This window comes from Hipposideros armiger, unplaced genomic scaffold, assembly GCF_001890085.2.
Source record: "Hipposideros armiger isolate ML-2016 unplaced genomic scaffold, ASM189008v1 scaffold_57, whole genome shotgun sequence".
NCBI lineage: Eukaryota > Metazoa > Chordata > Mammalia > Chiroptera > Hipposideridae > Hipposideros > Hipposideros armiger.
The window spans coordinates 3,833,107-3,843,983 of NW_017731407.1; the positions used below are offsets into that span (position 1 = coordinate 3,833,107).

Sequence of the window (10,877 nt, forward strand, 5' to 3'; positions counted from 1 at the left end):
AGTGAAATAAATGGTTTTGAGCTCTTGATTCATAGAAATGGTTCAATACAGAAATCATTCCATTTACGTTTACCAAAGAATCACCAAAATACTTCTGAGTAACTGGTTATTGTAGCCTTCATGAAATTTCATTAGCAGCAAATTGAGGTTACTGAAACTATGAAAGTCTTGGTGCTTTTCAATACTGATGTGATAGATTTTGATACCACTTGCTTAATGAAGTTTCTGTTTTTCCTCTATAGAATTCTAAACCAAAGGGAAAAGCAGCGATAAAAAAGTTTCTCATTTGTGCTTTGAACTAATTCTGGCTCTAATTAAGCTTCAGGGGAACCAAATTTGAGACCCTAAGATACGGTTAGCCTGACTGCTCAGCTTCACTTAATATTCTGCTCCCCCTCAGTCATCTTCCTTAAAACTGGTTCCTCCAGTTTCCATCTGAATGATGTTATCATCAAAGTGAGTTGTGCCAAACTGAGATTATTGTGTGCTATAGTCATAGCCTGGTTTCCTGTCTGGTGAAGCAGTGTTTCATGGTGGTTAATAGCACTGGCTTTAGTCAATTTGACTGGGATTTTAATTCTGGCACTGCCATTCATTGACTGATGACCCTGGGCAAGACTCTTATTCTATCGGTACCTTGATTTCCTTGTCCTTGTTTATGTGTGAGACTTAAATGAGCTAATGTAGGTAAAGTACCAAGCACCGAGCCTGTCACAGAGTAGGCATTTGTTCATACACTTCCCAACTATTTGAATGCCATTCACTGTTCTAGCCTCTGGGATAAAACAGAGCTGAATGAGAAAGAGTCCCTGACTTCATGGATCTTAAATTCAGGCACTCCATGACCTCAATTCCTTTTCTTATAGTTTTCTTTCCTTTTGGATAGCTCTGGATAAAACAGTAATATAGGCAAAAATGAGCGATTTATATTTTATTTTTCCCTTTGTGTGCATTTGGCCAGAGTCTATGTGGCCCACCTCATGTTCCACCCATGTACCCCAAGGCTGCCGGTTTAGGCAGAGCCTCCACTATGGGCCTTCTCTGCACTGCTCTCCACCACCCCGTTGACAGCCACCTCCTTATTCTGTGTCTTATCCCCTCCCTTCTCAGTTACACAAGGCAACTGACAAAGAGTTTCTCATAGCTGACAGATCTAATACATTGCCCTATTGAGGGCTTTGCTTAGTTCTCCAAAAATGAATTTCCAGAAGTAGAATGTTGTAATTTGTGGAACGTATGAGACAGCAGAAGGATGAGAACTGCTGTGTCTGCCTGTTTACAAAGCACCATGTTTTGTTTATTGAACCGAGGCTATAAAATGACTTTCTTCATCTCTTCCCCTACCTTCACCATGCTTGTCCACTTCCCTTCCTTTCTCTTATGCTCATGTCATTCACTTTGCACAAAATATATCCTGAAGCCACCTTAAATGCCTCCTCTGACCTTTCCAGTTCAAAGAAATCTCCCTCCTTCTGTACCTCTCTGGCCAGTCTTCCTAATATTGTCTGCTTACTTGTTATTTCTTCCTTACTTCTCTGCATCTGAAAACTCATTAGGAAATGTGTGAATGTGTGGGGGTAAAATCCAAGCAGGCAGCTGAGAGCTAAAGCCAGGTCAGAGGTCAAGCTAGTTCATTTCCTCCTTTCCTCCCTTTCCTTAAAATTTATTTTAGAAAATTGAAACAAGTTTTTAATATAACCAGGTAAGAAATAATAGTTACAATACATAGATTACAATGTAATAACTGTGCTATTTATAAAAATTGTTTGAGCTATTGTAAAAAAGCAATTTATGGGGTCAGCTGAGTGGCTCAGTTGGTTAAGAGCTCGCTCAAGAGTACGAGCTCTGAATAACAGCAGTTTGAGTCCCACCCCGAGCTGAGCAGCCATTGAGCTGCCAACAGGTGGCAGGATGGCTCAGCTAAAAAGAAAAGAAAAAAAAAAAGCAACTTATGATACACTATAGGTTTCTAGTAAAGTTTTATGATGAACAAGATTTTAAGTGTATGCAAAGACTATGTACACAAAATAATTCACAGAGATTAGAAGCTTATTTTGAGGACTTCTTGAGCGAGACCCCAGGTGAGTGACTCTTTGTTCCCTCATGATGCATCATGTATGTGAGCAGTGGCGTTAGGTTTAAATAAAATCAGTAACCAAAACATTAGTTGGGCGAAAAATGAGGGACATCACAGGAGGATAAAAAGCTACAGGGGTAGAATTCTGGGAAAGGGCTGAGACAGTTTTGGAGAATGGTGCTCATACTAGTTCCATGCTTGGGCACAGAGATTGGCTGCTTTGTGGTTTCACAGAATCAGGGAGGCAAAGAACCTAGAGACCCAGAAAGAAGGCCTTCCCATGAGAGACTGGATTTTCACAGTGGTGGAGGAAGGGTATCAAGGGACAGTTCTAGTAAAGACAAAGAGAAGAGATTTAAGAACTTAGCATCCTTGGTGGACATGCTCATAATCCCTTTCTTTGCCCATATCCCTTTCTAACCCCCTTATCCAAAAGAAAGTCTGCAAAGAGAAGGAAGAAGATGGAGAAATTGTGCAGAGAACCAGAAACTAGAAGCCATGTGAATCCTGAGAGATGAAATGAATTGTCTCAGTTCCTTTGTGATTTCAGTTCCCATCAGTCCTGTTGGTACACTGCCAGAGATTCTGTGGATCTATAGGATTATTTGAAGCTCCCTTTATATCCTATGAGTGAGTCACTGTTTTTTCAATGAAAAGAGTTCTAATTAGAACAATATCTGATATGTTGTTGAAAATTGGTGGTCTCTTGTTATCCCAGGAACTTAAGTTCCTAGTCAGAGATGCAGGGAGAACTATACTTGTTTCTTCACCCCAGGTAACATAGTTGGAGCTAGTTTTTCATTTTCAGTAGGGAGGTGTGTTTGGGCATTCTTCATACAGTTGGGTTGGAGTTAAGGTAAGGCAGAAGGGGACAGCTTTTATAGATTGGCCCGAATATAGATTTATGGATGTAATGTTTAGAGCAAAGCTAAGCTGCTGAAACAAAGGGAAACTTTAAGCACAATAGCTTAAATAAGATTAAAGCTTATCTCTTTTTAAATAGTCATAGTGATAGATGAGTTCTTGTAATTAAGCTCAGTTGTGTCAGTTGTCCTTGTTTACATGGTAACTGGTACCACGATCATGTTCCCATCATGTAGGAATAAAGAAAGAGCACCACAGGTTTAAGGCCAGAAGCTAGACTTCTGACACATACTTACAGTCATAGCCTATTAGGCAAAAGTCAGTTATTTGACCATATGTAGCTGCAAGGAAGGCTGGCTAATGTGCTGTATACTTTGTGTCTACAGACCCAGCTACATAACTTTTGTTATTCTGTTGGGTTGTTGGAAAAGTCATGATGTATTTTTTGTTTTTCGTTGCAAAAATGGGTCATAACTTTTCCGACAACCCAATATCATTGAAAGAAAGGAGGAGGAGCAATAACTCTGTGGTTCCCAGGAGCCACTGGGAGAATATGGAGTGAGAAGGAGTAAGATGGAGCACCATCTCCTGAAAGATTAACATGGTTTGTGTGCTCCTCTCCCTCTAATGCTGACAGAGTTTGGGGTTTCATTCCTTTATTTGTTTACAATTTTAGTTCACTCATTCATTTCATTTTTTTATGTGTGCTTTTTGTTTTTATTGTCAGACATTTTGGACTTCTAATTCACTAAAAGGCAATCAAAAGTTCAAATTAAATGTTGTCCACTTTTATATGACCATTAATAGCTTTATTGGGTATTGAGGGGGTGTCAACAACTTTCTAAAAAAATAAAAGGGTCAGTTATTGCTGATTTAGCCCTCTGGATGCATTAGCAAGGAAAGTGTGTTTCACTCTGATAAGCCTCTAGGGATCAGAAATGACTATTTCAAAGCAGAAAGAAATGCCAGCTAGTGGCTGCAGGTGGAGGATAAATGTGGAATATATGAGACACACTTTTATAATTTATTTAATTCTTCAAAAGCTGTTGTGTGATAACTCTGCAGGGGTCATGGTAGGGCAGGCTTTTACCGAGCACCATAAAGGCAATCAGACACAGCAAAGCATAGGAAGGTCATAAGAACCCAAAGCTGAAGGTCCTGGAGATGCTCATTCTGTTACAAACAGTGTGTCAACAATTACCTCAATAGTGCGTTAAGAATAACCTGACTTTAACATGTGCAAAACTCCTATAGTTTTCACATTTATTTGTTTTCTCTAGATTGGGCTGGGGACTAAGGAGCAGAAAAATCAAAGTACTGTGCTATGATCCCTGGTCTCAGTGGGGCTCATTGCCCCATTATGGGTATGGCAAGGTGATGGGACCATCTATGTCCTCAAATCAGAAGTGACTTGCTTTAAATGGAACTCAGGTAAGATTCCATGAGGTCATATGGCCATGATTCTTGGGAGACATTAGAAAGAGTGAGGCTGCTGGGGAAAAAGAATGGGGAATGATTTTAGGTACCTAATGTCATTTATTCTTCAAAACACACCTGAAAACAGACTTCTTAGAATCTCTCTGGATTCCAAGGTCTGTTGCCTGCTCTGATATTCAATACTTCCCTGCCTTCCTAGCCTTGTCTAATATGTGGTTTGGAACTATCACTTGACCTTAGCTTTGACCTTAGCTTTTGGCACAGGTATTTAGAAAATGTGCCCTTTGTAGAATGCATCATTAATTCCAGGTTCCACCTTCTGATCACCTGCATCGGAATTTCCCCCAGAGCTGATCCACTCTTGTGCCTAACCTTTATTTTCTACCTCAGCATTGCCTCAGGTCTTCTGAGCCTAGTTTTCATTCTCTTTTTATAAACTGTTGTTTCAAGTTTATTTCACAGTACAAGTGGTCAGGCACACTTTTCAATTGTGCTGAATGGACCTGGAGATGATACAGGAAGTTGGGAGAGAAAGATTATTAGGAATTTAAGGTAAGGAATCAGGGTAGAAGTGAGTTCTGAGTGAGGCCTTAAAGGACAAAGTGTGTCCAAGGTGGAATGACAGCTTTGTGATGCTGTGGAGTGAGAGCAGCTGAATGGTCTGGTGACACATAGAAAACAGTGCTAGGTAAGGTGGAAGTTTTTGGAAGAATGTGTCTGAACCCTAGGTCTGAACACTCATCCTTTTCTCTAGATACCTGTGTATATTTCTTGCTTCCAGTTTTGGATGACAGCTTTTGAACTTCCTGTTGACAGGCTTTCCGGGTTTTGAGAATGATTCGCAGCTTTTAATATACAAGTCTATTCTTTAGAGGACAGCCTATATCCAATTTTTGCTCATAAAATGCTCTATTCCTTTGGGTTTCATTTTGTTCAGTCCTAATTAGGGGTTAGGTGGTTAAAAAAGGTGGGGAAGAAGACCTTCTTTCAGTAGAGAAGTCAAAGACAATTCCACAGTAAACTTTAAGGGATTTAGAGTATTGTTGGATAAAGTAAAACACTGAGAAAATAAAATAAATGTATAAGACAAAAAAAATGCAAGGTTAGGTTTTACCATGTAATACCTATCTCTTTTTAATATTATGATTTAAGTATTAAATACATTCTGTCTTATAGAAAGGTATCACATTGAATATTTTAGAGTATACTGTCTATGGTTTAGTGACAGATCATTAATATGGCACTCTCTAGAAGATTAATTTTTCCAAATGCTCAACACATGGACCCCAAAAGCGAGTTGCATACTTATTTTTCATGTTACATTTGCTGATGGAAGTTATATCTAGTGTTAAAACATGTTTGGCAGATTCAGGAAGATCCTTTATAGACTAAAATTTGACAATGTCCTTTTAGCTTACAATGTCACGCTACGTGTGGAGATGTGGGAATGGAAAATGTCATTCCGGGGAAAACACTGACACCTGGAAGGCTTCTGTCAACTTCCAACAAAAGCACTGTGAAAAACTGCAGATCAGATGCTATGCAAATGTGTTTCTATTTAGCATATTCCATCAAGTACACTGTATCCTGTTATTTTGATACACACTGGAAAATAATTTTAATACCTATTTTAGGGTTTTTTCTACATGAATACTTCTCATGAAAGAAGTTTCTTTGATAAATTTTTATAATTATTGTTTATTAATATAGCAGAGGCTCAGGTCTGAGCATTCCTGACCACACTGCTATCCTTTCAATCTCTAGTGCACTTTATCTATGCTTCACTGATGCCACTCGTCATTTTCAGCTTCTTTTACCTTTTTGTTTCCTTTCTCTTATTTGACTGTGAACACCTAGAAGCCAGGTTAATTTCACCCATTTCCTATTTAATGTCTTGCTTAAAATTGGTGCTCAAGGGAACAGATTGTTATGACATTATTTTTCATTTTGTATTGTAAGCTCCTTGAGGTCCACAGAGAATCTCATTTATAACCCCCAGCACCTATTACATTCCTTAGTCTGCAGAAGAATTCAATAAACAACTGTCCTGTGAATCAATGGGAATTTTATGCAAATGCTACATTTTATCTTTTATTCCTATTTGTCTCAGTGCTTTCAAGAAGAGAGGAGCCGGGCCGGCTGAGTGGCGCATTGGTTAGGAGTTGGCTTGAGACACCAGCTCTGAGCAGCAGGACCCCGGTTTGGATCCCACATTAGGGCCAGTGACACTGTGCCCTCTACAGCTAAGATGGTGAACAACAGCTCGACCTGGAGCTGGGCTGCCGTGAGTCACTGGCAACGGTGTAGGCTGCAGTGGGGCTGGCTGGCAGCTGGCGTGAGCTTTCATGAACTGCCATGAGCCACCGTGATCGGCCATCTAATGGCCAGTGAGCAACTGCCTCACCCGGGAAGAGCGCAATGACAATACCAACATGGGCCAGTGAAGCAACATCCTCCACAACTAGACTGAAGAACAAAAGGACAGCAACTTGTCTGTTCCCCTTCCCTGATTCCCCAACACTGTTCCCCTCCCCAAATTCCCCAATAAAAATCTTCCAAAAAAATGAAAAAGAAGAGAGGAGCTGTGTTCAGACAAACCACAGAAATCACATGGAATAATCCCATTGGTTCTCTAATTACAACAGAGGTAGATGTGCAATATTGTTAATAGATCATAAAGCTCAAAAGAATAATCTGGGACAGGTAAAAATTTTTATGGAGACACAGGGATAGATTCTAAGAGCAATTACATTCTATATTGTTTTCACACTCATGTTTGGGAGACAGGTATTATATAAACAAGTTCATTAACTTTCTTAACTACAACTATCAAAATTAATGTGAAGCCTCTTCACCATTGGTATCTAAGACAGATGGAAATGAGTTATTTAAAGGCAATCTTTTAGTGATATTTTGGGAATAATACCAAGTGGGTTGAGTTTGCCACCTGCCACACAGTTGAATCAACAGATAAATGTGAAAATTATACCAATGAATTGTTACTGATGACCTGTTATAAATTATAGTTCAAATAGTCAAATATGGTGGGAAATAGCAGAAAAGGTACAAAAAGAACAAAAGTAAAAACAAACAAAAAACCTTGCTATTATAGAAGAGTATGTTAGGATGTTTGAAATAAGTAAGGCAATGCAATTTTTAGTTTCGTGATTCAATCAAAAATCCTGCACTGATCTTGTCAATTGATTATATACATCACATAAGCCTGCCCTCATTTGTGGGCAATTGATTTTTGGGATCTGTGTCAGGGGTAGAATTAGTAGCCATGTTGAGTTTGAGAGTTTCTAGTCACCTCTGTTGATGTTAGGAAAATAAAACACATGATCCCATTTTGCATATATTTCAGAAGCCAATTTAAAAATAAAAACAAGGAGGCAGTTCTGAAAAATAAATAACAGAAGCAAGGCTTTTATATAAAATTAAACTAAATTTGGTATAAAAGGGAATTTTTAGAAACACAGATGCATGACAAGAAGACAGCATAATAAAGCACCCCAAGATTTCAAAAGTAAATTATTTGTCTTGAAATTAGCCAAATTTGTTTCAGACTTTTTTTTGGCAGGGGTAAGGGGTTGAATGAATTTTTAGAATCTCTTTTATGACTATCATAGGTGATAGTTTAGATCGTTACTCTATAAAGAAACAGATTTTTGAAGTTCAATCTGAACATTGACAAAAATGATGTCTATTCTTGAGCAACTATATTAACATTAAATGGTAAAGGAGAGTAAGTAATATTTTTTAAATGGGTGTGAAGTGATGCTACCAGTGCTGAAGTGGTGGCATCCTATACAGTATCAGTGAGTAGTGTACCTGTGTGTGGTGAGTGGGTCAAGGTGCCAGGCAGCTTTATATAGAGAGCTGCAGTAGGGTAAGGGAAAAGAGAAAGGGAAAGTAATTTTGATTCCATTTTCCATATCAGTGTTATTATTTCATAATATCTAAAATCTAATCTGGAAGTATTTTGTGGTAAGCTGCACTCATTTTATTCTTACTTCTTTCTCCTAATGCTTATAAAATATGTGACAAAAATGTGTTAAGTACTCATTCAGCTAATTCTGTATGCTATTCCAATTTTCCACTTGCTCAGAAGACCAGGGAGCATAGAGGCTGGAGCCCTATCTTTGAAGAGTCTCATTCCATTAGACAGGGTTAGGTCTGGAAAATCCATTTATTGACAATCTTCTCAGGTGACACTGACAGCCAGCCAGGATTTTAAATCCTAAAGTGTGTCATCTTTCACCCTTCCTGCCTCGTGCAGGGAGCACAATATTTTCTTTGAGATTAATTAATCTCAATAATGATATAATTAATGTATTATTTCTTCTATTTCACATTGCATTTTAAGGTCAGCTTCAATATGTTAAAATAGAGTGTCAGTTCCCTTTCGAGATTCCACCACTTCTGGAATTATCTAAGAATCTAGGTGGGGTGGTTTACGGTCCAAAAGGTTCAGTCTGCTCCCCATGGCCAGTTAGAAAGACAATTGGCAGGTCTAATCTGTTCACTACTGCATGTGTTTCCAGCAATTGCACAGTATTTGGTGGATGCTTGCAGCCATGATCTTGGTGGCTAGATCCTTGCCTAGACCCGACCTCCACAGTTAGGCTTTCTGGTTAGAATTCCCTTCATTTTACACTCATATGTTTGCCCAAACAATGCTGGCCCTGAGGTTTTTGAGATTTGTCTGTGTGTGTGTGTGTGTGTGTGTGTGCCAGAATCAATCTTCTCTCAAAAATCTGTAGACCCTCATGATAAGTTTATCACTTCAGCCCAGACTACCCTGTTTTTATGGTGAGTTGGTGTCCTCACTGGCTATCAAAGTAGTTCTCAAACTTTAACTTGCGTTAAAATTACCTGGAGGATTTATTAAAACAGATTGCTGGGCCCCAACCTCCGAGTGTCTTTTTCAATAAGTGTCATCAACTGAATTGTGTCTGCCCAGCTTACATGTTGAAGATCTAATCCCAGTATCTTACAATGTGACTGTTGGAGATGGGGCCTCTAAAGAGGTAATTAAAGTTAACTGAGGTCATAAGAGTGGGGCCCTAATCCAAGAGGACTGATTTTTTTTTTTTTAATAAGAAGAGGAAGAGACTCCAGAGATGCTCACAAAGAAAGGAAAAGCCATGTGAGGACACAGCAGGAAGGAGGCTATCTGCAAGCCAGAGAGAGTGAGAGAACCCTCAAGAGAAACCAAATCTGTGGACACCTTGATCTTAAACTTCTAGTCTCTGGAACTGTGAGACAATAAATTTCTGTTGTTCAAGCCACCGGGTCTGTGGTGTTTTGTTATGGCCGCCCTAGGAAATTAATACAGTCGGTTTGGGTGGGCTCAAGAATTTGCCTGTCTGACAAGTTCCCAGATGATGCTAATGCTGCTGGTCTGGGGCCCCACTTTGTCTAGCAAATCTGGCTTTTTTGAAAAACTATATTAAACTATTATAAATATGATACTTCTCATTGTGAGTTATATTGAGTGATCTAAGGTTTTTCTTAGCTCTCTTGTTCCACTGTTTAGTTTTTTTTTTTTTTTTAGTTTCAGGTGTACAAAACAATGTAAGGGTTAGACATTTCACCCCTCACAAAGTGATAACCCCAATCTATTGCCCCTCTGACATCGTATATATCTATTACAATTCCATTGACTCTATTCCCTATGCTGTACTCCATATAGTTTTGAGATGCTTGGTTTATCTCCAAAACCCCAATTTTGAATTGAGAATAAAAGAGAAACTTATTAGTTAAAAAACAGTGCAAAAGAAAAACTGTGAATGAATTGCTGATTTAGAGTAGTGCAAAGGTACAGTAGGAAGTGGTAAGAAGAACGTTGGGTTGGGAATCTGGAGAATTAGGAGTCTGAAAACGTAGCTGTGTCTTGATTCTGCCCCTGGCTATCTACAGGACTGGGATAAATTTAAGAACTAATGTTCCTATTTGTTTAAAACTGGTACTAGAATTTATGGTCTTTAAGGTTTTATGCAGTTACAACATTTTATAATTTATTCAATAGCAATTAATGAATCCTGAGGAATGTGATTGACAGTACTTAATATTCTTATCTCATTCCTCTTTCTCAAATCAGTGAATGACCAATGATCATTAGTAGTAATAATAATAGAAAATTTGGGGTCTTCCAAAGGTGCTCTTAGTAAACAGCACTTCTGTTCCCCATCAAGCTTCTAAACTTGTTGAGAAATAAGATAAATGAGAAAAATAGCAGGGTAGGGATCACCTTGATTATTAATAGAGGCTGTGTTGGAAGACATGGCTCTAAGTCTTAGCCACTGATCATGACAAGGAATTGGGACAGGCTCCAGGGTAAGACTGAAGACGTGGAAAAGCAGAACATCTTTGTTCTCTATGATTTGCGGGGCTATGCTTGCTTTTTGGTGCCGAGTGTGAACAGTTATTCTTTCCATGTTTACTAGTCAGAAAAGTCTTTGCCCAGGGGCAGAGCAGAGTAAATAGAACATGGAGA

General features: G+C 38.8%; 1 long non-coding RNA gene across 2 annotated transcripts in view; it reads left to right on the forward strand.

Moving 5' to 3' along the window:
- LOC109381979 (uncharacterized) overlaps positions 1–6,578 on the forward strand; it is a 59,459-nt gene extending 52,881 nt beyond the window's left edge. The window contains exons 5-6 of one of the 2 annotated variants that reach the window (XR_002123847.1): positions 4,222–4,372; positions 6,489–6,578. This is a non-coding gene — a long non-coding RNA (uncharacterized LOC109381979). The remainder of the gene's footprint in view (positions 1–4,221; positions 4,373–6,488) is intronic. The other variant, XR_002123848.1, reaches the window with a different exon arrangement.
- The last annotated feature ends 4,299 nt before the right edge of the window (positions 6,579–10,877 follow it).